Raw genomic sequence first — 26,390 nt, 5'->3', positions numbered from 1 at the left:
CTTTTTCAAATGTATCCTCTCCTCCCTAAGCCTAACTCCTAAAACAAAAGCGTTATCCTAACTAACAGAGATGAATTTCTCCACCTGCAACAGAAGCGTGAGAAAACAAACCCATGTTAGAGACCCAGGGAAATACACATGAGGCTACTGAAAATCGTCTAACATAAGAATCACATGGACTTTGTTAAACACAACTATACATAAACATTATTACTGTGAACATCTAAATCAATGCATTACATAACAGTTAATACATTATCACTAATCATTTAAAAATGAACATTAGAATTTATCAGTTAAAGCACAATTACCATGTTAATTTCTTCATGTTACACAAAGTATCTCCACCACTTCACTTTACACATTATTACATTTCATATTCTAATAGCCAAATGTTAACACCACAAAAGAATCAATGCAGGTGCATCCTACTCCTGATTATAATAATCTAAGGGTTACAATGTTTTTTGTTTAACTTTGAAACTACTGTGGTAATAAAAAGTGAAGAAAGATATGCATAATCCTCGCCTCCGCGTTCTTAATAAATTAAAAGTTTCCTTCACTATAGCTAGAAAATCTCTCATAATACTTTCATTGTGACCTGGGGTAATCGGAGATTTGTTAGGAAACTCTCTGCTCCATATAACTCATGTTAAACAGCACCGTTACAAAATGGCGGCCAGGTTCTCACTCTGTAGGTGGAAACATGCCTCGCTTTAATCTGCTTCGCTTTAGTCTGCTTTTCATGACGAAGTTCTCAATGGGTCGGTGGTGCCAGACGTGACTGCACAAGCGCGAGAATCAGCTGGGGGTTCTTGTTCAGCTGACACGGCTATCTTCCAATGGGGAAGAAGGTACTTGCCTCTTTTACTTGTCGCAGCCAATGGTGTGCGCGCAGCGAGAGGTGCCGGTGGCGCTGTTGGCGACGTCAGCAGCCACATCCACCGACAGATATTGGGAGAAGTTGGTGGAATACGAGCCGGAGATCGGTGAGTATTACTGAGGGAGGGTAGGAGGAGAGAAATGAAGGGAAAGAGGCGGAGGATGTTTACACCTTTTGACTGTCGAAGCGCTCTGGCATGGAAGTGGAGAGATGGTCTTCAGCTGCCTTATGGAGTGTTGGAGCTGATGCTCTGTTTCGGACCGGGAGTTAATGTGGATCTTTGGTACCCCCTCCCGGGTTTGACTCACTCTACTCTTGAGGTAAAGGCTGTTATCACCCTCCCTCCGTGAGGGGGTACTGCCATTGTGTCAGATTTCTTTATTTTAGGAAGGTGTACTCTCAACCTTTCAAATGGGACCTGCATTTATTAACTTTACACACAAAGTATTGTTCGATTTCTCAACAATGATATAACTCCCCATAAAATAATTAGTGATGCTGAGTTTGATTATTTTTCACATTTCACTTATTCTGACATTCTCCAAGAGTGATTATTGTGTAGTTCTATTTTCCACGCAACATATGACTCTTGTATAGTGGATACTGTGAACTGCCTGTCTGTATTGGTGAGTTCAGGGTGTGGATACAAGTTTGTTGTGCGCGTCATAGAGAACCCGGAGGTTAAGGCTGAAGTTCGTGCCAATTTCCCACAGTGCTTGTCCGTGGATCAAAAGGTGTTAGGTCACAGCCCATATTCTTCCTTTCCTTGACCTGCTTCAGAACGATGGTCACATATTCGGCAACTGTATTTACTAGTTTAAAGGAAAGTTCATGAAGGAGGAATACATAACTGCTTAAATATCAACCGTGCTGAAGACAAATAGTTGATGTTAAAGGAAATTGTGAAGAGGAAATGAAATAAGGAAGAACATGCACAAGGACAGTGAAAAGACTGATTAGTACAAAGGAGATGAAGTGTTAGACAGTGATTTCAGAGAGATTTGAGGCGAAAGGGGTTTAAGTGGTTAAAGTAGGGCAAGAAACTGCAGAGGCAAATGTTTCGAATGGGAATTTGAGAGTGATTAACGCATTTGGAAAAAACGCTCCCCTCTCACAGACTATTTAATGTTTAATTCAGAGCCATATGATATGAGGTATTTCAGTTCTGGAAATACAATTATTCACATCAGTGTATTTGAATTATTCCCATCAATATCATTGTTATCGGTTTGCCTGTTGGTTATAAAACCCATTGCTTACATACATTGACAAAACCAAAAGGTTTGTCACGTTTGTTATGTGATATGTTTGGATGCCTGATCACACGTTTTCGGACAAGTGCTTAATTACATACACCACAAGTATTTTAAAGGATTCCTGGTAACTCTTCTTTGGCCATGGCTCCTTCAGAGACCCCCCCCCCCCCTCCCGAGCACATACAGTTTTTTCATTGCACTTAAATCTCAGGGATTTTAACTTCATTTTTTCCGTTTCTTGTCAGTTTTCAGCAGCTGCAATGTATGGAAACTTAGGTTTATTACAGTATGTAGTGCAATAGCTCATGCCTGTTGTGAATAGGATCTTGATCCTGAAGCTTGGATGTTTTGCTTGTGTTTTTTCCCAGGGGTGGTGTGAACTCTCTTTTTAAAAAAAATGTTTTGTCTTGCTTTGGTTTTCAATGCAGCTGTTTCAGTGGTGTTAGGGAAGGCTTGTGTTTGAAGCAGGTGGTCTTCTTTAGGGACATTTGCTCATCTTTAGGCAAGATTCCCAGGGGACATCAGTGGGACAGGTGTAGGCTAAAAAGTTTAAGTGGGCTGCAAATATGGTAATCCGCAGATCTCTGGGGCTGTTGAACCTAATGGTCTTCGTTGCTGCAAAGATTGAGAATAGGGAAGAATTTATTAGGATGCACTGGCTAGAGCTGCAATTGTGAGGAAAAGGGGCCAGCAACACTGCTGGATAGCAGGAAGCAGGAACTGTGCATACGTTTGTCACCCCTGGTAATCTTTACATCTCATCGTATTCATTATTCTCATTAATGTGCCCAGTGTTAAGGGTCTAATGTTGCAATAAAATGTAAGACATTTGAAATTGACCAAATATGATTGAGTATGTGCCCAGTAAATGGCGTATAACAAAACTTAAAGAACGCTTGTCATCCACAAGTCAATCAGTGTATTGACAGGTTTTGGGCATTATGTTACTTGATGTTTATTATTTATAATATGTATGTAACTATTGTAACAAGGAAAGAGGGGAAAGGAGACAACAAGCTATATGAACGCAGACAGTTTACCAATATCTGGAACAGAGTAGAGGAGGAAATAGGTTTCTCAGTGGTCCAGCACCATTGGAGTGGGGAACACAGGTAATACAAACTGAGAGACAAATGCTGACTATGAAAATAATATCAAGGTTTCTTTTACAGAGTTTGACTATAGGAGTGCGCCCTCCCTTTCCTGTTGGGGTATGAGATATATCAACATGCGTAAGAATGGTCTATCTACTTTGTGTTGTGCCTGATTTCTCACTACCATGGAGTGTTGCAGTGCTGTCAGCAGCAATCGCACTAAAACAATATTTGACAGTTCTTGTGTGTGCATGAGTTCAAAATGGCATGTTGATCAGTTCACATAATATCTGCTTGTGGCTAGGACTGGACTTGTTTCCAATGGCCAAAATGCTTCCAACTAAATCCAAAGATTTACTTGCCCTGCAAATTACTATTAAAACCTGGTCAGGACCCAGACATATAACTCTAGTGAATGTTTACATTGGGTCTGTACCTTCTAACTTGCAATCCTCGATCGTAAGCAGGCTAGAGGATTTTTTGGGGAGAGATTACCCCAAACACTAAAAAAATCGTGGCAGGTGATACTAACACCTCCATTCCTATATTTGCAGAGTCTAGACCCCAGGAAACTTCACATATTCACGACTATAAGAAAACTACTAAACTGTCAAAGGTGGGCACCCAAATTATCGATCTTATTATTGAACATGGACTAAGATTAGTAAATGGTAACACCAGGTCTGACTGTCCCCCCTACGTGCCCTTTTAGTAGAGGCCTTAGCAAATCCAGGATTGACCACATATTACTTGATATTGACTTCTGGCCAGACTTGTATTATATGCAAGTTAATTACAGACCAGATAGCGATCACCAGGCACTAACTACATCCTTTTATATGACTGTATTCAAAGATCTTCAACTGAAGGTAGTAGTCCTTTCCGCACCAATTACAATATCATATAATTTGAGAAGTATCAAGTGGCAGAAATGGAGGGAGATGAAAAAGTGATGTCCAAAATTTACTTAAACAACATCCATAATATTCATTTTATCACTTTACACTGTGAACTCATGGATATCTTGAGACCATGTTTCATGAGGGAACAGAAAAGAGGAACACTTAAAAGGAAAACGCCCACAAGACCTGTCGCCTAGGAAAGCTCAAACTACTGTGTGCTATTAAAATGGGCTTCAGACCTGAAATTATAAAGACCAGGCATGAATATAAAAATATCTTAGTCAAAACTAAAAGGGATGGGATGAGGCCCAATGGTTCATGCTAGCTGAGGCCTTAGAGAAGGGAGACCAAAAAAACTTTGGGAAATTAGTAGCTGGAAATTCTATCAAGAACACTCACTTAGAACCTGCTATCATGCCCGACACCTGGGTCACCCACTCTAGTGCCCTCTATGATTGCCAGCAGCAAACTAACGGCCCAGAGATCACTTCCCTAGAGGAGGGTAGCGGTGCTCAATCATCTAGTGAGATTACCTCTTCTTGTACCCCAGCCTCGCAAGTGAAACTTATATTTACTCTCCTTGAAACATACAAAGCAATAACATTAACAGAAAGGGGCAAGGCTCCTGGAATGGATGGCATTCCGGTGGACCTTTATCTTTCCGAACCAGATATTTGGGCCCCTTATCTGAACACCCTATCAAACAGCATTATAAATAGTAATGGGATTACCCCGTCATGGCAAGGTGCGGTTATTATACCGATCCACAAGAAAGGCGAGATATCTATAACATCAAATTATAGGCCGATAAGCCTACTTGACAACTCCCCAAAAATCTTTTGCAGACAGGTTTTATTTCGATTAAATGGTTGGATGCAGCAAAATAATATTCTAGAAGACTCCCAAGCAGGCTTTAGATAAAAAAAAATTGGCACTTTGGACCAGGTCCTCCGCTTCAAGATGATAACTTGGAAATATCTCTCCTTGTTGCGTGACCACCTATATGTCGCTTTTATTGACCTAAGAGCGGCATTCAACCTGGTCCCCAGAAACATAATGTGGGAGGTACTGGAAGGTTATGGTATTCTCCCGGACCTCCTAAGGATACTTGGGCTCGTCCATGAAAACACATATGAAAGGTGAGATGGAACACAACAGGCGATATGACTGAGAAGATAGAGATCAGGAAAGGGGTCAGACAGGGATGTATCCTAGCCCCAACATTGTTTAGCTTATTTATCAGTGGTGCTGTCAAGAGGTTGAAGCTATGCAAACATGACGCCCCTAGAGTATGGGACATACCAACCCCAATATTAATGTTTGCAGACAACACCCTACTGATCTCCCGCACACCTATGGGCCTTCAATCTCAACTGAATGCTTTCGTCACCTTCTGTGGGAAAAGAGGGCTAGAATTGAACTCCTCCAAATCTAAAGTCATGATGATTAACTCCCATAAGAGGTGTAGAGGTACTGCGACTGCAGAGGGCCGCCCCCTTGAAGTCGTCCATCATATTGACTATCTTGGGGTTAGGTTAAGTAACACTCAAGCATGGGCCACACAGCTGCAAAAAAAAGTGAAACCACCCTTCACCAGAAAGCTTTTGCCATAGCTAGACGCTATAAGGCTGCATCCGGAGGACCTGTAACACCGGTCATGGCTATATCCATAGCTACGGCTGTCGCGTCGGCCCTATATGGAGCCGAGATTTGGGGGTATGCCGATGCAGATAGGCTAACCAAAACAAAAAACAGGTTTTTAAAAACACTTTTTATACTCTTTCCCCCCCCCCTCCCGCCCCCCCAAAAGCTCCTTCGTAACAACATTACATCTAGATGTGGCCCTCAATCCCATCCATCTAATAGCCATCCTAAAACCCTTGCTATATTGGGTTACATTATGGTCCACACAAGAATTGGTATCCTTCAGAGAGTGTGTCAAAGACCTTCTGGCCCTCGATAGCAAAGTAAGACACCATGGCTCAAACACATACAAGAATTATCACATAGAATTGGCATGAGCAATGTATAGACAGCACCTGATTCTATAGTAAAAGGTGATACTGCAAGAGTCAGACAGTGCTATTGGGAGGCAGTCATAGCTCAAACGTGGGAAGCGTACGACACAAATACCCTTGAAGGCAAGTTTCTTAATCACAAAAGTGCTCCACTGTTTGAACCCTACATGAATAGGATGTATCTGTACCAATCAAAATGTTTGTATGTTCTATGCAGGTGTGGGGTTTTGCCCCTAAGATCTCACACTTTCAAATGCTTCCCCAAGACTAAATTTTGCCCAAACATAGTGGAAACAGAATCCCATTTTTTGTTTTTCTGTCCCTACTACAGGGTAGCCGGAAAAAAATGGTTGATGGCAGAATGTAATACTATGGGTGTTCGGCATTACTGGGAAGCGGAGAGACTCTTTAAGAGCGACACAAGAGAACTCTTAGCATTTGCGGTCTCCCGATATTTGCATATTGCTTGGGCCTTAAGGAGGAATGTAATTCTAAATTCCAAAGTATGAGAGAGCTCGACAAATATTAGCACTGGCACTACACTATGCACATTTCTCTTATTGCAATTATATGAATTTCCTAGACTAGTTATAACTGCATTTGCACAATTCTATAGTGGTTGCTTTGCCACCTGGTCAATGTATTCCTTCAGGTGCAGTTATTCTACTTTTGTTGCTAATATATATGGATGTTTATTCTTTTATAACTGGGTAATTGTACAACGGTGTTTTTATGATTTTCTAACTGTCTACATTTTAATGTATTTAAGTGTATTTTTGATGTATCAATATGAGGTGTTTTATGGGCTGTGCCCGAAATAAACGATTTATTATTATCTGCTAATGAGTTGGCAATATGCATGTTGGACTGTATGTCACCAAACGAAAATCAAATTGCATACATACAATTATTCTGTTTGTTCTCTGTCATTTTTGTTTGCCCGATACAGGCATCAAAAAGTGCCCTTATAGGAGAAACGGGCAAGTAGGCCTGACATGAATGTTCAGTGCTACATGTTGTCTTTGTTCCCTGACTCTGATCAAATAGGAAATAGAGATGCATTACAGGGCATGTACATAGCAGTTCTGACGAAAGCCCCCAAATCATAGTAACCTAACCACGCAGGCCTGAAACACGTTGACTTGCTAAGGTGTGATAAATCGTTCACTTTTATTCTGAGATCAACAAAGTAGAATATAATATAGTGTTATGCTTTATTCTAGCACCCAAATAATTGTTTGTTTTTAACCATACCAGAGGCACCGTAAAAAAGAAGTAACTTGGTGACCTCTAGGTATTTTAACATTATCATTACAGTAGACCCCCATCTAGACTTGCATATCAAAATGCTCCATGGAATATTGGTTGAGCCTATCCTGGTTTATAGGGACCAAGATGAGTCGATGATGAAGCAGAATACCAATAAGGTGTATGTGGGTCAACAATAACCGCACAGGACTGTGTAGACCAGTGCAAAATCATGGTCTGTGATTTAACAATCTGGTTGTAGGATACCTTGAAGGGGATAGCTATAGAATGAGAGGAAGTATCCTATATCCAAAAAAACCCCACCTCTTCCCAGGATAATTAAAGATCTGTGTGTATTGTTTGGGAGATGGACATGTGGCTTAAGGCAATGATGAGTTGGATATGCCTGACCTGGTATTGCTGGTTACTTTACTAGGCTTTGACCAGGATGTGAGCACTTAATCTTCTCTCTGAGCTGATATGGCTTATGTTGTCTCCCTGAGTTGCAACACTGTTTATCACTACTAGCCCCTCCGCCTGTTAATTGTGAAGTGCTCTGTCTTTTGTGCTGATTTACCACTCCGGCTGCCAGAAGGGTAAAGCGTGAGAATGTATGCCACTTCTTTCTCTTTGCTGGATATCTTCAAACAGCTTCTCAAGAGCTTTCTTATGCGATGGGTCTTTCTCAGTACCTATATTGTGTACATTTCCATTCTGCGCTTATATTTGGCAGATCGATTTTAACACTTTATTTTAAACCTCCCCCAAAGATCATTGGGCATCTCTGCTTTTATGATTTAGCAGTTCTACGATTTCAGTACTTCTATACCATCTTGTGGGCACGCTTCTGACCTTATTATGCATAAACCTTTTCTGCATTAAACTTTTCTAATACTTTCCTGATCAGATTGTTTTTGTTATATTCTGTTTTAAGACAAGTGTTAGCAAATGTAACACGTCTGGTTGGCGTTTTGAATCTATGTCTGCAATACACACGGTTTGCTACATACTGCTGACATTACATGCATGTAGTGTTCCAGTTCTGTCGCAATAAAACATTAATGGTAAGTCAATAGCATAGTGTGTATTGTACTCCAATATTCATATAGCACTTACTACTGTGCGGGGTGCTGAAGCGCTTGCCTGTATGTTACTGTGTGGGAGTGTTTCCATGTCGTGTGCGATCACTGAGGTGCAGTTATTCATTGGGTTATGGAACGCAGCAGTTAGCAGTGTGACGGATAAAGAAGTGAGCGAGGGGTGTGCAGCTTATGGTTTCAGAGAGCTAGCCGCTCTGCAGGTCCCTTGTGGTGGTACGTATGATCATAGTCACAGAGCTGGTTACTTACTCTGTGTTGTCCATACTGAGATATTCTGTTTAATGTATATGGTCCTGAACAAGCCTAGATTAGAAAGAGAAATTGTTGAGATATCTGCTTGGATGGACTTTGTTAATATCATTCCATATCCGATTGTCATAGTTTGTTGGAACCTGCTGTGGTTGACTAAATTAATGTCCTCCATTGGCCAGCAGTATGTGGCAGATCTCTCAAGTTAATCCATGCCTGTTCAGTTGGTAATGGGTTGCTTTTGCTGTGGACTGGTACAGTACTGAATGGTGGACATGACCCATAACCGTTTTGCCTTGCGCAAGTGTAAGAGTGTCAAGCAGTTTAAGGGGCTTGTTATGTAGCAGGAGTGTGTAATTCCTATAGCCCGACTCACAGGAAATATTGTTTGGGGTCAAGGACAACAAGTTTTCATGTTCATTTTGTCCTTTGAAATGTTCGGCTCAACCCACTGCAGCACAAATTGTTTGTCTGCTAGTTTACAGTACCACATTATGGATATTGGAAGGGCAGTGTATGCAGTTGTGGTAATATTTAGGTCGCATATATTAATTCTGATGGAACTTGTATTTATAGTTCATTATTACAAAGCCTTTCTTATCAGGGCAAGTTCTCTAAGGAAATGTGGTAAGCTCGGACCGCACTACGGACAGTGGTTTCAGTGTTGAAAGGTGTATTCATGTTTGTTAACAATATGAGGCTACATACATTACTCCCAGAATGCTCTTGAATTAGATTCAAATATCTGCAGAAGCTTGAAAGACAGATTGATGATCCTTTGCTCTCAAAATAAAATGCTCACAAAAAAATGCAACTAGGTGGGAAAAACCTTTTAGCCAAACTAATGTCAAATTGTAGGTAACATTTCTTTGAAGCATCATTTAGTAAAATGGTTGATGCATGCCAGTATTTCCAAAAAGTATTCATAATGGAAAATCAGTGCAACCTGTTTCCACAGGATAATGGGAAGCATGAAAATAAACCTCGGCAAAGACAATAGGTCTGATATTAGTGGTCAGCCTTTTGGTTTTGTAAATGCTGGTCTTGTTTTGATATGGCTTCTGTAAAACCTTGTGTGAACTGCCAGGCCCTCACCTACAGAGGGACGCTGTTTCAGGGATCAAGTGACATAAGGGTCCAAGCCCACTGAACTGCAGCAACTGACTGACTGAAGCGTGGCGAAGCAGAGTCCCTGCTGGGGCCAACCGCTGCTCTTCATTAACTTAGCTATAATATGGGATAGCAAGTGCGGTTGGTGTGTGCTCTCTGCTCTCACACATAAATGTGCCGTGGCTCTTTGAAAGCACTTGTTTTTTTTTTCTCCAATTTTAAATTGAATTTTACTGTAAAATCTTGTATTATATTTTAAGAAGTCTGCATTAAAAAAAAATAATTGTATGTGTTTCAATGTGATCAAGTATTGCCAAAAGTAATTTTGAATGTCTTAAGTTCAGTAGAACATTTTCCGATTTTTAAAAATCAACTGTGAAATTCTCAATGGACACAATCAATTACTATTCATGTTTATAAAATATTAACTACATGCCGCTAAAGATGCTCCTCCTCTTTCCCTCCAAGTGTAAAGACAAGATGAAGGAGAATACAATCTGTTTAAGTGAACTTGTGTGGAAAAAAAAATGCTTCTCAAGGAAGGTAGTACAGGAGCCGTCTCCAATCTCGAGCATCCACAACACCGATACAATGACGTGTTACATCTTGAACCTGTTTCTATTGACAGTTTTGCATGTTCTCAAAACCTCTCCACAATAGGCCCCAAAAAACCTGCATGAAAAACAAACTTTGACCTAAAACCTTAGCTTGCAGACTCTTTTTAATGACTCTCCTTCCTTTCCACCCTCTGTACACCTTCCTTTGTAAGGGCATGGCGTACTTTTAAGTTACATGCATATTTGCCTTAACCCCTGTATTGTAGCTCCACAAAATTGCTCACACCTCATTTCAAAGATCACAACATCTAATTGAAAAGTCATATCGCTGCAACCTACCAATACCTAAATGTATCTCCTCTATTAATACCGCCAACCTTGACCTACAATCAACTGCTGTACCATACCGTTCAGTGGCTGATTGTAGGTCACACAAGCTACACACAGGTGTGTTGTGCTTAATAAAATATCTACTTGTCCATAGGACCGGTTGCTTCATAAATCTATTTGTCCTGTAATAAAATCCACTGGTCACGTTGGTGCCACGTAGTGCAGTGACAAATTATGGCAGTAATCTCATTATATTAAAGCTCGGATGTTAGCCTTTCTGATTCTGCCAGGTCTCATAATATATTAGTGTTTGAATTTGAGCAATTTCCTTATTTTGTCACCTTTGTCCTGATCTACATACTGGGGCTGGAGGTAGCATTAAGCACTAGTTCCACAATTTGAATGCCCTTTTGAATCTGTGCAAACGTACTGTAATGAAAGGTCTCAGATCTCCCCTGGACCAAGGTATGTACCGTCACTTTCCCAGGGAGAGAATATCAGTTCCAAACTTATGGAATATAACATAAACACAGCACTTCCTAGGGTGGGCAAACTTTCAACACTCCCCCCAAAGGCAAGGCAAGAAAACAATATCACATGAGTCTCCTCTAGACCAAGGTAACACACACAACACTTCTCTGGAGCGTGATATACTTTGCACATCTCTTGCCAGGAGTAAAACAACTTCCTATAACACAATTACCTGCTAGAAGGGAATTCACCCATCCTTCTACAACAGAATACTTGGCCAAGAAGAGTCCACACCTCCTGCTACAAGGAAAAGACGAATTGGTATATCTGGAATATATTTATTAGTAAATAGCAAGACACGGTAAGCCAAATGCACCTATCATGGCCGAGTCTAACATATCAATAGTATGATTGAAACACAATCAAAATATATATATATATATATATATATAATCAAAAACCGCAATAATAGCGAAACCGCTACTGTTAGCCTTCCCCCTACTCACTTATGATGGTGGTCCGCGGCGAGGTGGCAAACCTCTACGTATTCCAACAGCGCTGTAATTCCTCCTTCCTCGAATCCCCAGCAACCACGGACACCAATGAGCTTCAAAACGGTCATTTAATGAGAGCAAATAGGCAAAACAATTACTCTACGCGTTTCGGGATAACACTCCCTTGATCACGAGTAAAGGCAAAGTGAACCAGGAAGTGCAATAAATAGTCATGTGATTTCTTTTTGGTAAACAAAGAAAACAGACTTCCAGGCTACTCGTTACTTTACGAGGCCACTTTTTTCTTAAATGCAACTTTAACAAAATTTACATTTCAACAAAATGCATTGTGCTAAACTGAGTAAACCGATTGATGTAATCTGAAAATGCAATGCATTATACACAGAATGAATGACAATTTTCGTCCTTTTTGATCATAAAGGTTAAATATATACCTTTACACAAAATTACAATTCAATCGTTATTTTCTTAATCATTGACCACTAAAGCCCATGTGGGCATTGATATCAAATGTCAAAAATTATTATTTGAACGAAAGATAGTTCTACTTAGCATATAAACAGAACGTCACAATGAATAAATGCATCTTCAGTTAATACTTCTTGCCCCAGTGGGCTTATAAAAGATACTCAATCTTCCATATGTCACCAGTATAGATCAAAGTTTGCATCTATAAGAAAAAACAAATAAATCAATCAACCATTGGTCGAAAAAAAATAACTAAGACTACATTTCCTGAGACTTTACACCTTAAAATTATTAAAAACATTTTTTGCAATTACATTTGTAAAATAGCTACTGACTCTAGTTTCAATGATGCAGGACTGTAAAGATTCAACATGTACACTTTCAAATTCTTTCACCCTAAGTGCACCGCTAACTCTTCGTCACAGTTATGACCCATCGGGGCCAAAGTACCATACTGGATTATGAGTTTCGACTCCAATCGTCTAAGGTCTTGAACCCTATTACCTCCTCTCTCATTCATCTTTATTGTGTCAAGAACGCAAAAACTGAGTAAATCACTGTTCTGACTGTGGTGGCTCAGGAAGTGGCGTGCAACAGGGTATCGTTTATCGCCATGTTTAATGCCGCGAAGGTGTTCTAGAATTCTGATTTTTGCCTTATGTATGGTGCTGCCAATATAGGCTTTTTTACAGGGACAGAACAAGGCATAGACTGCAAAATCTGTGTTGCATGATGTATGCTTCAAAATCTTGTAGGGCTTATTGTTTGGGGAAAGAATGCATTCTTTGCAGTTTTTGCTATGTTTGCATGCCTTACATTTTCTGCATGTGTAAAAACCTTGTACCCCTAAAATGTTGGTATGTGTAGGTTCAATGGTTCTGCACAATGTATCCTTTAATGATTTTGCCTTTCTATACGTGACTAGTGGGAACAATTCCACGCTCTTTGAGAGGTCACTGTCGGTGTGTAACACTGGCCAGAAAGTATTAAGGCTCTTGCGCAGATCTATGGCCTGATTGTTATAGGTAGTAATAAACCTTATTTTCTCTCTCTTCATCTTTCCTTTCTTTTTCAGTTAGTAATGATTCCCTTGATCTTTTAGCCACTTCTACCTTTGCTTTGTTAACAACAATTTTCGAGTATCCTCTTTCCAAAAATCTCAGAGTCATTACTTCTTCTTCCTTTACATAATCATCGGGGGAGCTACAGTTGCGCATAGCTCGCAAGAGTTCTCCCAAAGGGATACTGTCTAACAGAGGTTTTGGGTGACAGCTGCGTGCGTGCAAAAGGCTGTTTCCAGCTGTTTTCTTCCTGAATAAGCAGCATTTTAATTTATCGTTTTGGATGGTAAGGGAAAGATCCAGAAACTCAATGGTACTTTGTGACCATTGGCTTGTGAACTGAAGATTGAAAATATTGTCATTAAGGCTTTCTACAAACAGATTTGCTTCGGTCTCACTGCCAGTCCAAATGCACAGGATGTCATCGATGTACCGTACCCACTTAACTACCTTTTCTTTGAAAACATTATGTTCTTTGACAACCTTTTCCTCCCAGTACCCCAAATAGAGACAGGCAAAGCAAGGAGCAAAGCAAGTCCCCATTGAAGTACCGAGAGATTGTTTATAGATTCTGCCATCAAAAGTAAAGAAGTTTTGTGTTAAACAAGAAGACATCATTTCAACAAGCATCTGAGTGTGCCTAAGGTACGAGATAGATCTCTCATTCAAATAGTATCTACATGCTGCAAGTCCTAACTCATGTGGTATACATGTGTAAAGACTTGCAACATCCAAAGATAGGAGTGAAAATTCTTTCTTCCACTCCAGATTCTCAATCACTTTCAAAAAATGACCTGTGTCCTTTATATATGATGGAAGCTTTGTGACAAAAGGTTGCAAGAAAAAATCGACGTATTTGTTAGTGTTTTCCATACAGCTACCTCTGGAAGAAACAATAGGTCTTCCCGGAGGTTCTGTTGGATTCTTATGGATCTTAGGTAATAGGTATAGAGCTGGTAATGTAGGGTGTTTGCACATCAAAAAATCATACTCATTTTTCTCTAATACCCCATCTTTCTTCCATTTGTCTAAGCTTGTCTGAAACAGTCTTATAGAATGTTCGTACTCCATCCTATTACTCCTTTGATATTTTTCACTGTCTGCGAGTTGTTGCAAGCCCTCTTCTATATATTTTTTTCGTGATTGAACAACCACGTTTCCCCCTTTGTCTGATTTTTTGATAACTATAGAGTTATCATTCTTCAAACTGTTGATAGCCTCTCTTTGTGCTGATGTAACATTTCTCCATCCATGCCATTTTTTTCTTTGAAAGTTTCATTAACTCCTGAGTTACTCCTCTCTCAAATACCTCAATTGCATCGTTCTTAACTTGTGGCAAAAAGATGGACTTTGGTTTAAAGGGATTTTTTGCAATTCAAATTGAGGATGACATTTTCATTCTCAAAATCAGTGAAAGGATTATCGTTACTCGTAGCTAAGCCTGCCAACACGTTAGCTGTATGAAGTAACTCTGCATCATTAATACTCACTGTGCTTGGAATATCATTAGTGCTTTCTACTTGAGTTTCCACCTTGGTAGCAAACCATTTTTTAATGCGTAATTTCCTAGTGAAATGGAAAAGATCTATTCGGCTTTGCATGTAATTAAAGTCAGTTGATGGACAGAAAGTGAGTCCAAGGGCAAGTAGTTCTACTTCGAAATCACTAAGCACTCTGTCAGATAAATTGATTACCGTTTTCTTATCCATTACTTCATCTTGCTTTGGCCCCTTGTACGACTTCCCACTGGGCTCAAATTGTCTTTCCGTGTTGACTTGTTTCCTCTTCTTGCGCCTTTGCCTCCTCTTCCACGACCTCGTACATTTCCTTGCTTGTTGTTACTTTTACTTAGTTTTTGCGTTCTTGACACAATAAAGATGAATGAGAGAGGAGGTAATAGGGTTCAAGACCTTAGACGATTGGAGTCGAAACTCATAATCCAGTATGGTACTTTGGCCCAGATGGGTCATAACTGTGACGAAGAGTTAGCGGTGCACTTAGGGTGAAAGAATTTGAAAGTGTACATGTTGAATCTTCACAGTCCTGCATCATTGAAACGAGAGTCAGTAGCTATTTTACAAATGTAATTGCAAAAAATGTTGTTAATAATTTTAAGGTGTAAAGTCTCAGGAAATGTAGTCTTAGTTAATTTTTTTTCGACCAATGGTTGATTGATTTATTTGTTTTTTCTTATAGATGCAAACTTTGATCTATACTGGTGACATATGGAAGATTGAGTATCTTTTATAAGCTTTGTCAAAGGTGGACAAACCCAATGTAGTGTGGTACGGTCAAAATGAAGCATTGTTTGGGAACCCACCAAGTGGGTTAAAAGGCCCCTCGCACACCAACCTGGTTGGTGTCATGCTTCATCATTGGGGCCCCAACCGGGTGGCCGAATGCCCCCCGGTTGTGCTGCGACGCCTGACTACAGCGGAGCTGGTGTGGTGCAAAAATGTGATGTGGTGATGATTAAAAAATACCGCTGAGAATCCTTGCCATTAGAAGAATTATTATTGGCGGCTCAGGATATTGATTAAAAAGATATGTGATGCAACTAAATGGAGAAATAATTATCTGTTAGTTGGCTATGTGGTGGGTCTACATGTTTCAGCTCACGAATAAAAGTAGTAAGGAGCTTTCGTCAGGACCAGTGTATAGTGAGTGGCAAAAGAAGTATTAACTGAAGATGCATTTATTCATTGTGACGTTCTGTTTATATGCTAAGTAGAACTATCTTTCGTTCAAATAATAATTTTTGACATTTGATATCAATGCCCACATGGGCTTTAGTGGTCAATGATTAAGAAAATTACGATTGAATTGTAATTTTGTGTAAAGGTATATATTTAACCTTTATGATCAAAAAGGACGAAAATTGTCATTCATTCTGTGTATAATGCATTGCATTTTCAGATTACACCAATCGGTTTACTCAGTTTAGCACAATGCATTTTGTTGAAATGTAAATTTTGTTAAAGTTGCATTTAAGAAAAAAGTGGCCTCGTAAAGTAACGAGTAGCCTGGAAGTCTGTTTTCTTTGTTTACCAAAAAGAAATCGCATGACTATTTATTGCACTTCCTGGTTCACTTTGCCTTTACTCGTGATCAAGGGAGTGTTATCCCGAAACGCGTAGAGTAATTGTTTTGCCTATTTGCTCTCATTAAATGACCGTTTTGAAGCTCATTGGTGTCCGTGGTTGCTGGGGATTCGAGGAAGGAGGAATTACAGCGCTGTTGGAATATATATATATATATATATATATATATATATATATATATATATATATATATACATACACTTAAAAAACCATAGGTTTTACACATGTTATAGTTAGCTGGACATTTCACTCGTAAAAAAACATTGAAATTCCCCTGTTATAGTTAGTTCAGATAACTATAACTCGCGCGACCGCAATCCACTGCTGATGACGTTACATATTACATCACTCATGACATCATCCTTGTGATAGAGTGGCGGTCGCGCGAGTTATAGTTATCTGAACTAACTATAACAGGGGAATTTCAATGTTTTTTTACGAGTGAAATGTCCAGCTAACTATAACATGTGTGACTATAACGTGTGTGAAACCTATGGTTTTTTTAAGTGCATTTGTAAGGTTTTTTAAATGCAAACTTATGTATTATATTTTTTATATATTTATTTTACAATAAACTACCTATGTATATAGTTATAGATTGACTGTACCCTGTAATATGGAATGGCTCATTTAAAATGTTTTTTAAGGGTTTTTTAACGTGCGCGCACCCCGCGATTTTTTGAAAAAAAAATAAAAATGTTTTTTCACCCTTCGGGGCCCTTCAGGGACCCCCTGACAAAGGCTAGGGGGTCAGGAACTCTCTACCCTGCCCCCTTTTCACGTTCCCCACCTTTCTTTTTCACTGTCACGCACAAAATGGCGGCCGACACTTCCTGATTTCGACCGATTCGAATGTTGACTGATATGTAACCACCAAACAGAATTACGCTCGCGCACGTTATGGTGTGCGCACGGTGCGCGCTTATAGATATTTATGTACCTTTTAACTGCAATTTTCTCAGGAACTACTGAACAGATTGACACCATATATGCAAAAGGCACATGCCTGACCTGAGGACTACCTCTTTGCCAAATTTCAAGTAATTCTGTTCAGCCGTTCGGGCTGTACCTTCGACTAAAGGTCCTATGGGAAAATGCATGGGGAAAACGTGTTTTGGGACCCCCCTTTCTCAGCCCCCGCTTTACGAATCACCCCGAGACTTAGGGTAGGAGCTGAGCGGAGCGCCCCATTAGTTTTGAAAATTTCGCGAGGATTCGTCAACCGGTGCCAAAGTTATTCAAAATAGAATTTTCAGATTTCCTATGGGAAATCGGTCCTAACTATAACTATCTACTGGCGACTGCCAGTAGATAAAAAAAAAAAATATATATATATATATATATATATATATATATATATATATATATATATATATATATATATATATATATTCACATAAAAAACCATAGGTTTCACTCATGTTATAGTTAGCTGTACATTTCACTCGTAAAAAACCAATGAAATTCCACGTTATAGTTAGATCAGGTAACTATAACTTGCGCGCCCACAATAAACTGCTGATGACGTCACATATTACATCACTCATGACATGGTCAGTGACATCACTCATCACATCAATGATGACATCTCAAATGACACATTGTGGATTGCGGTCGCGCAAGTTATAGTTACCTGATCTAACTATAACGTGGAATTTCATTGGTTTTTTACGAGTGAAATGTACAGCTAACTATAACATGTGTGAAACCTATGGTTTTTTAAGTGAATTTGTACGTTTTTTTTAAATGCTAAGTTATGTATTTTTTATTTTTTTTTCTGGGTTTTCACCGTGCACACACCCTGCGCGCACGGCGCGCTTCTCGCACCGTGCGCGCGCTGTGGCCACTCGGTGCGCATCGCGCACCGAGCGCCCACGTTGCGCAGTTCATACCGTGCGCGCCTCGCCTTTTTTTACACAGTAACAATTTTTTTTTTTCTCTTGCGGGTCCTTCAATTTATTTAATAAATGTGATTGTTATTTCGTTTTTTTTTTTTTTTGCCGTGCGCGTACGGTAAGCTTACCGTACGCGCACTCCGTGATTTTTTTTTTTTTTAATTATTAAATGTATTTTTCGTACTTTTTGGTCCTTCGTGGACACCCTGACAAACGCTAGGGGGTCTGCAACTCTCTCCGTTGCCCCCTTTTCACGTTATCCACCTTTGTTTTTCAGTGCGAGAGACAGAAAATGGCGGCCGACACTTTCTGATTTCGACCGATTAGAATGTTTACAGTCATGTAACCACCAATCAGAATTGAGCTCGCGCACGGCACCGTACGCGTACGGTAAGCTTACCGTAAGCGCACGGAGCGCGCTTACAGATATATATATTGATTTAAATGCTATTTTCTCAGGACCAGAAGATAATAAATATATATATATATATATATATCTATATATATATATCTATATATATATCTATATATATATATATATATATATATATATATATATATATCTCCTTGAAACTCCAACCTTCTCCAGACTTTGGCAAAGCAGGGAACAGGAGCACGGACTACAGGATAGGTGCAAATTGATTAATTTATTTTCACCAAAATACAACCACCAGCATGACGCGTTTCAACCCCGAGGGGCCTTGATCACATGACACGGAACACAGTACATGATTGGTTTAAATACCCTTGTGCATCCGTTTTTTTCTTATTTTCATTTTTTCTTTTTTTCCCAACTTTACTCACTTTTTTTATGTGCTGTTTTTTACGCAATTTTTTAAAACCATTTAAAGTGACGAGTGCTTGAGCAGATAATTTTGTGCAAACAATGCATGTTAAAATATCATCACGGCATGTTAATGAATTACGTACCAGTCAACATTTTGCATTTAAATATGTAATGCATAACGATTGCGGGGCACCCAGGTCTAAATACCTGATTAACCTAGGCCCTGGTACAGAAAGACCACAAAATTGTTTATATAATAGATATATAAATGTATAAATAAATATCCATATATAAAATATTTACACTTAATATTTTTACAAACATTCAATAAAAAGACTGTATATGTATTTCCTCTAGGGTACCACCTAACCCAATATTCATATTTTCTATTGGTGTACCCTGAAAAAAACATCCAATGCTTTAAATATAAATGTATGAGAGTACTTCCAATACTTGTCACTATATGTCTAACTCGAATTAAAAAGTATCATTTGTGGTCAATTAAAAACATGTAATCGCTTCTTACATTGTATGATCATTTCAAATAATTTTCTTATTTATAGCACAATTGCTCAGCCATCGTTTTATGTGCAAATACCTAATGAGAAAACTCCATTTAATTTCTGTAAATAAAAAACCCTTAAAAGATTTATAAAAAATATATATATGTGCAAAGTAATTTGTGCAAACACTATGTATAAATAGGAATCAACGGATACTTGAGTTACTTTCGATTAGAATCACAGTGATTTGAATGTTTGATTTGATTAAAACTAAACCGTATTTGATTTTAAGAAGCTCCTAGATTAAGTTTAACTTTTATCCATGCCGTAATAGCTTTTATTCTGTTTGACTGTCCCATGTTCGATGCAGGTGCCTTAGTGTCGAGGTCTAGTATGTAACGTGTTTCTAGTTGCCTCAATTTCCTCTCTCTATCACCCCCTCTTTTGTTTGGCGGGATGGTGTCCACTAAAAAGTATTTGAGATCTTTGGGATTGGCATTATGTACTTCCCCGAAGTGTCGTGCCACTGGGTAGGCTGTATCTTTGTTTTTGATCGCCCTCATGTGCTGGAGTATCCTTTTGTGCCCCTGTAGTATAGTACTTCCTACATATCATAGGGCACAGGGACACTCCAGCACATATACCACATGATCAGACTTGCAAGTCATGGCCTTATTGATCTTCTTCTCCTGATCACTAAATGGAGTGTTATAGGTGGATTTTTTAATGCCATGTTGGCAGGCTTTGCATGTTCTGCAAGGAAAAAAGCCTGTTCTTTGTGAAAGCCAGGTCCCCCCTACTGGTGTAAACGGGTCATTTCTTACTAGGGTGTATTTCATAGAGGATGCCCTACTGTAAGTTATTAACGGATTTCTAGGGAGTAGATGGCCGATCACTGGGTCCTCTCGAATGAGTGGCCAGTTTCTTTTGATAATATTCCTAATGGCTTTTTCCACTCTATTTTATTCAAAGATGAATCTGAAAGGGGGGCCTCCTCTGTATTTCTTTCACTCTCATTAGAATGTTTATTGATGAGGATCACTCTGGTTACTGCCATACTTTTAGTGATTGCACTATCAATGCAGCTACATGAATATCCTCTAGCCAGGAATCTCTCCTTACTCGCTTGCTGGGCCAAATAAAGTTCATCTTCTTGACTGCAAATACGCTTGATATGTAGCATTTCCCCATAGGGAATGCTTTGTATCAGATGTTGGGGATGTGCCTACATGTAAAATTGAATTACCTGCTGTTAATTTCCTATGCAATTTAGTTTCTAGATGCCCATTCTCAATATATAACTGTACATCCAAAAAATTCACTGTGGTAGCACTTATGGACCCTGTAAAATGCAGGTTAAGGCTGTTGAAATTCAAATCGTTAACAAATTTTTCAGCTTCACTTATTGAACCATGCCATATTATAAACAGGTCGTCTATAAATCTCAGCCATTTTTTAACCTTACTATTGAAAATATTGGTATAGTCTTTCAATAGAACCAGCTCCTCCCACCAGCCCATGTGTAAACAGGCATAGCTAGGGGAGAAGCTGGCTCCCATCGCTACACCGCGCTGTTGCAAATAAAACACTTTCTGGAAAAGAAAGATATTGTTATTTAAACAAAAATCCACCATGTTGGTCAACATCTTATTGTGTTGTGTACAGTTGGATGGTCTTTGGGCCAGATAATGGTTTAATGCCTTAATACCATCCACATGATGGATGGACGTGTAGATTGAAGTCACGTCCATTGAGATGAGTAAATAATCACTTTGCCAATCAATATTTTGAATCTTGGATAGAAAATCGCCTGTATCTCTTATATATGAGGGTAGGTTTTGGACGAATTCTTGCAGGTAGTAATCCACATATTGGGAAGTTCTTTCCAAAAGACTATTGCAAGCAGATATGATTGGCCTGCCTGGTGGCTTTGCAGGGTTCTTGTGTTTCTTCGGTATGAAGCATAATACTGGGGTTACTGGTTTGTCGTTACGTAGAAACTTATATTCTTGAGAGGAAAGTAGACCTGCATTTTTCCATGCTATTAGTTTCAAATAATAGTCATTGTAGATATGTCTGAGTTTGAGATGATCGCTGCGGTGGTAGCAGTCTGTCTGCAAGTTGACTCATTGCCTCATTGATATATTCACTCTTTTTCCACAGCACAACATTGCCTCCCTTGTCGGCACTGCGAATAATTATATCATTATTATCCTTTAATTTCTTCATTAACATATGATATTTAAGTTCTTTTTTTGTTTGAGCGCGATCTTGTAGTTTTTTGTACTCGATGATTGAGTCGCTTAATGCCTGTAATCAATTGTTCTTGGAAGATTTCAATTGTCCCTTGTAGTTATGGGGTTAAAGGTCGATTTTGGTTTAAAAGGAGTTATTTTTGAAACCACTTGGACCGTTGTGTATATTTGAGAGTGCTTCCTTTCACTGTTTGATGAAACGTCAATGTTTTCATTCACCAGTTCTTGTAATTCTGATAGAAGAGGCAAGCCAGAGGTGTTTAGACTGCAACCTGGTGGACTTGCCGCCAGAGATCCTGTATGGGTTAGATCAGTTTCAGTTACGCTATTCATATTGTTTGGGCCTCGTTGGAGGAAGTATTTTTTCAGTTTAAGTTTCCTGATGCTCTTAAAAATGTCCATCCTTGTTGTTGCATAATTGAATGATCCAGCAGGGCAATAAGAGCGACCCAATGTTAGAAGCTGCTCCTCTGCTTTGTTTAAAACAACATCAGTTATATTTATAACCATTGGATTGTTGATTGGATCTTCACTAATTACTGTCGTCAGCGTCTCCAATTCTTTTTTGGCTTTCGTGTTGATTTTTTTGTATTCTTCGTTGTTTTGCCTTTCGCCTCTCCCGGCGTTTGGTGGATCTATTTTTGTTTGTTTTATTGATTGATTTCTGGGGCGTAGCGTGTTTCTCCTTTCGTATACTAAAAAATCAACTTCTTGTGCTAGTGAGAGTTTCACCGGTATTGCTTGAATATGTTCCTCATTGTCAGTTTCACTCTCCGGCGCTGAGCTGAGATCAGAGTTTGACACTGTGTGAGAGACCATGAGTGGTCTTGAATTGATGCCCCCACTGCTGTTGGTTGCTCGTGTTTCCCCGAATTTTGTCACCTTAAGAGCATCGTATTTTTTAGCGAATGTAAAGATCCGTCCTGTTTCAAAATCAACGCGATCTCGATGGAATTTGAATGTTTTTCGTTTGCGGATTTTGTCCTCCTCCTTTTTTAAGCGTTTAGCCATTTCTTCTCTCAATTTAGCAATTTCTTCCGTGCAGTTCAGCGTTGCTAATTCTGCATTTAATATTTCAATTTGATCTTGTAACTTTGCCCGATCTTTTTCGGCATATTTAACCAGTATCACAATTAGCCGTCTGGATGAATCAAGATTTGTTTCCGCCCATTCCCGCATCATATCATGATCAGGGTTTTCATAGCTGGGGGCTGTTAAAATGCGCAATCCCCGGGGCACCCTTCCGACATCTAATATATATATCTATCCTGAAAATAAAGTTATAGTAAGCAAGAACAGTAGGAAAACTAGAAATTAGTGGAACACCTCACCAACTGTCTGTCCATCCCGTTTCCACTTCGCCAAAGGGGAGTCCGGTTCTTCGGCCGAAACAGGAGACAGTAGTGAAACTATACGCCCCACCGCAACAGCTGCACGTCTACCCTGTGATGAACTTCCACCGAACAGAGCCCAGACACCTCCTTTAGTACAAGTGGAGACGTAAGACGAAGCTCCTGGTGAGCCTCGCCCCCTTTTCCCATCAGAGTCCGTACCACTCTGCACCAAGGCCACAGCTTCAGCTGGCCAGGCGTCTGTTATGGCTTCAGAGCAGACCAAGCACATTCCTCTGACAAGATCCAGTTCTTTCTGGTCAGTAAAGTGCGAAAAACAAGTGAAAAGGAAAACATGCCCTTGTCACCTAGTGAAACTCAGAAAATGGCGACAGCTCAGAAAATGGAGTCACTCAAGCATAAGCCTCTATTCACGCAAAAGAGCAATATTAGTATGCAAGATGACATAAGATTAGGGCAAACACTATATTATGTTATAATATGCTAAATAAGACTGAGATGGTGATGGGCGACGGTCATTATCAAGCTATTTATCCACATAAATGGCACATTCATTACACGTACTAAACTAAATGTTTTAGGGACTTTCGCAAGTTCTATAATCTTTTCCCATACTGAGAGAGGATGAAAATTAACTGAAGATGGCAGAAGTAAAATGTCTTCCAGGGTTGGACAAAAAGTGGCTGGAGGGAAAGTGAACTTGTATTTATGATTAATTAATGCAGAGCCTTTACAAGTTTGAACAGCACTAACTCATGGACACAAAAAATTACCTTAATTATCTATCAATCAACTGGATTCCACTCTTTCTGAAGGAGCACTTGATTCACACACTGTCGTAGTAATATGCCTCCTATTGATAATGTATTATTTCAGTGCAGCTGTTAAAACCTTTCCGGTGATAATTGCTGTATTCAGGTACTGAGACTGTATTAATACTGTTAAAATTACAAAATAGCGAAATGACACTTCCATAGAATGTGCCAAACTACACTGCATAATCTGCCATTTCTTGCTGCATAGTTTGGTTTTCAACTGCAGCATAATTCCAGTGTTGGCGCATAGAGATGATTCAGGTCACAACGTATCTCTTTGCAGATGCCCCGCCATCTTTTCATTCATTATTATTATTGTACTGTATTTTTTGACTATTCTTTATGCAATTCATAATAGCTGACCTCCAAACAGAAGGTGATGGCAATCACACGTTTTAAGTGTATCCTTAGTGACTACATTTTTGCTAGAATTGCTTGCTAGATGGCTTCTGCTTATCTGAGGGTATAATCAGCACCACCTCTCTAAAAATCAACCCATTTACTACTGAAGGTTTACAATTTCACATATGCTGCCTTCCTAGTGAGCCAGCTATCAGCTAAGCAGCTGGTTTCAGGGACTCTAATTCCAGAAGAATGTAATCACTCCTGAAAAGAACAACTAGGCATCAGATTACCCAACTGCAGAAACCCATCAAGTATCAGGAACAACTTTCAAAGTGCAGTAATTAGCACAACTGCGAGCTGGGAAAAGCCTAAGAAGCTCCAAGCAAATTGCTCCCGTCGCCTCAAGAAGGCTTCTATCCAAGTATTCTGTCAAATCACACCTCCGCTTCGAGGCACTCTTACGATAAAAATAGATAACGAGCACCAAAAGAGGATCTAGCGCTGGAATACATTTCATTACTGCTTCGATACAGTGTACTGAGCTCTGTGATTTTTGTGCGTGTTGGCCACCGTTATAAAGTATTGGTTGTGCACCATGTGACCGGTAGCAGTCTAGGGCTAGTGATTAGAAATAACACCACCTTTGTGGAACCATCCACCCAGCTCCATACTACGTTAGTCTTAATAAGTCTTGGTACTTTGAGGACTCTGCTTCATGAAAAGATGGCTATAAATAGAGTGGCTGTAAAATAAAGGACGTACCCGGACTTCCTTGCAGGCAGATAGGAGCATGGTATCTGCTAGGGGTGAGAGTTGGAAATATGGTGCCATTTATGTGAAATCTGAACAGAGGAGACCAACTGGATTGCAGGTTTCTGATCCCAGTCGGGCACAAGAAGTGCAAGAGCTGAGTCTTGACTCATTGCACTACACTTAATCCGCAGAGTACGGTTCTAGACAAAGCTATTTAAACCAATTTTAAAGACCTGATTTCATGGAGACCACATGCAGCATTGTCTCATAATGGACAAACCAAGTATGGAGAGCGAGTTATACTTTCAATTGACTTGTTCCATTGCAACCCAGTGTGACTCCCTTACAATTTAAGGCTTGCTATTATAGTTTGCTCATGTGAACTTGGCTTGCCACTCACACATACGCAGATGCAAGCAGGTCTGGATGCTGGCTTTGTCACCTGAAGGAAAAAGTTGAAGAGGTGACTGATATGACCTGATCCTGTCAATTTGCTTTGCTACTGGATCTAATATGTGAAGAATCCAATTATGTGCTTTTCCTAATAAGCTTGTTTAAATTAATTGATACCTCTTTAAGTAAGCTGACCATATGTAAAATTATCATTGTATTGATTATCATGTAGCTGAACATTTTTTGTGGGTCTTAAGCCCCTAAAAGCAGCAGTGGTGTGCTGAGTCAATAGCTGCTGGATGAGTGCTGCTGCAGAACATTGTCACACGGGAGCCTGCAGCACTTCCTATTTACTAGCCAAGCTGTAGTCCTTTAAACACTATATTTACTGCCATTGTGATTTCCATAGTTGGTCTTCCGTGCTAGAAAAATGCAGTAAAGGGCAAATTGTGCATGCATATGGGAAACTGAAGCGAATGAACATGTACTGCTGAGTGTATAAATGAAAAAGAACGGTAATATAACTAAACGCATTGCAGTTTAATACCATACTGGTATAGAAAGTCACCCCCAACACCCAAGATGTATCATAAAGGCAGACCTACTTCAAACAACCATGTCAGAAATTAAACCCTGATTAGTGTCCCGTTCCCTCTCTCTGCCTTCAGGGACTGGGAGACCTTTACATGCGCACTGTAGCTAAAACATTGACACGTGCTGGTTTGGGCAACTGTTGCAAGACTTAGACTTCCCATGGGCACCCCTCCATTGGGATAAACCATAATCTGTATCGCAGCACCCTGCATGTTGGAAACAATAGAGTGCATAAAGGTAGCATTGCTCTACTGTACGAAAATCCATGGTGTAAAAAAAGCTTGAATCCCCGGATACTGAAGTTTTTTTGTTTGTTGTTGCTCTATTTAAAATTG

At 39.6% G+C, this 26,390-nt stretch overlaps 1 protein-coding gene and 1 non-coding gene across 6 annotated transcripts in view; both read left to right on the top strand.

Annotated features, from left to right (window-relative positions):
* The first annotated feature begins 853 nt into the window (after nucleotides 1–853).
* GOLGA1 (golgin A1) overlaps nucleotides 854–26,390 on the top strand; it is a 489,123-nt gene continuing 463,586 nt past the window's right edge. For 4 of the 5 annotated variants that reach the window (XM_085613776.1, XM_085613774.1, XM_085613775.1 and 1 more), the window contains exon 1: nucleotides 854–989. The gene's annotated coding sequence lies outside the window, so the exon portion shown is untranslated. Of the gene's footprint in view, nucleotides 1,204–26,390 lie in introns of all 5 variants that reach the window. The other variant, XM_085613773.1, reaches the window with a different exon arrangement.
* LOC146868794 (Z30 small nucleolar RNA) lies at nucleotides 7,785–7,879 on the top strand. Its single transcript, XR_014968920.1, has one exon. It is a non-coding gene; the product is annotated as a Z30 small nucleolar RNA (small nucleolar RNA).

The sequence above is a fragment of the Triturus cristatus genome, chromosome 1_2 (assembly GCF_964204655.1).
Source record: "Triturus cristatus chromosome 1_2, aTriCri1.1, whole genome shotgun sequence".
Taxonomy (NCBI): Eukaryota; Metazoa; Chordata; class Amphibia; order Caudata; family Salamandridae; genus Triturus; species Triturus cristatus.
This window is presented reverse-complemented; position numbering and strand designations above follow the sequence as displayed.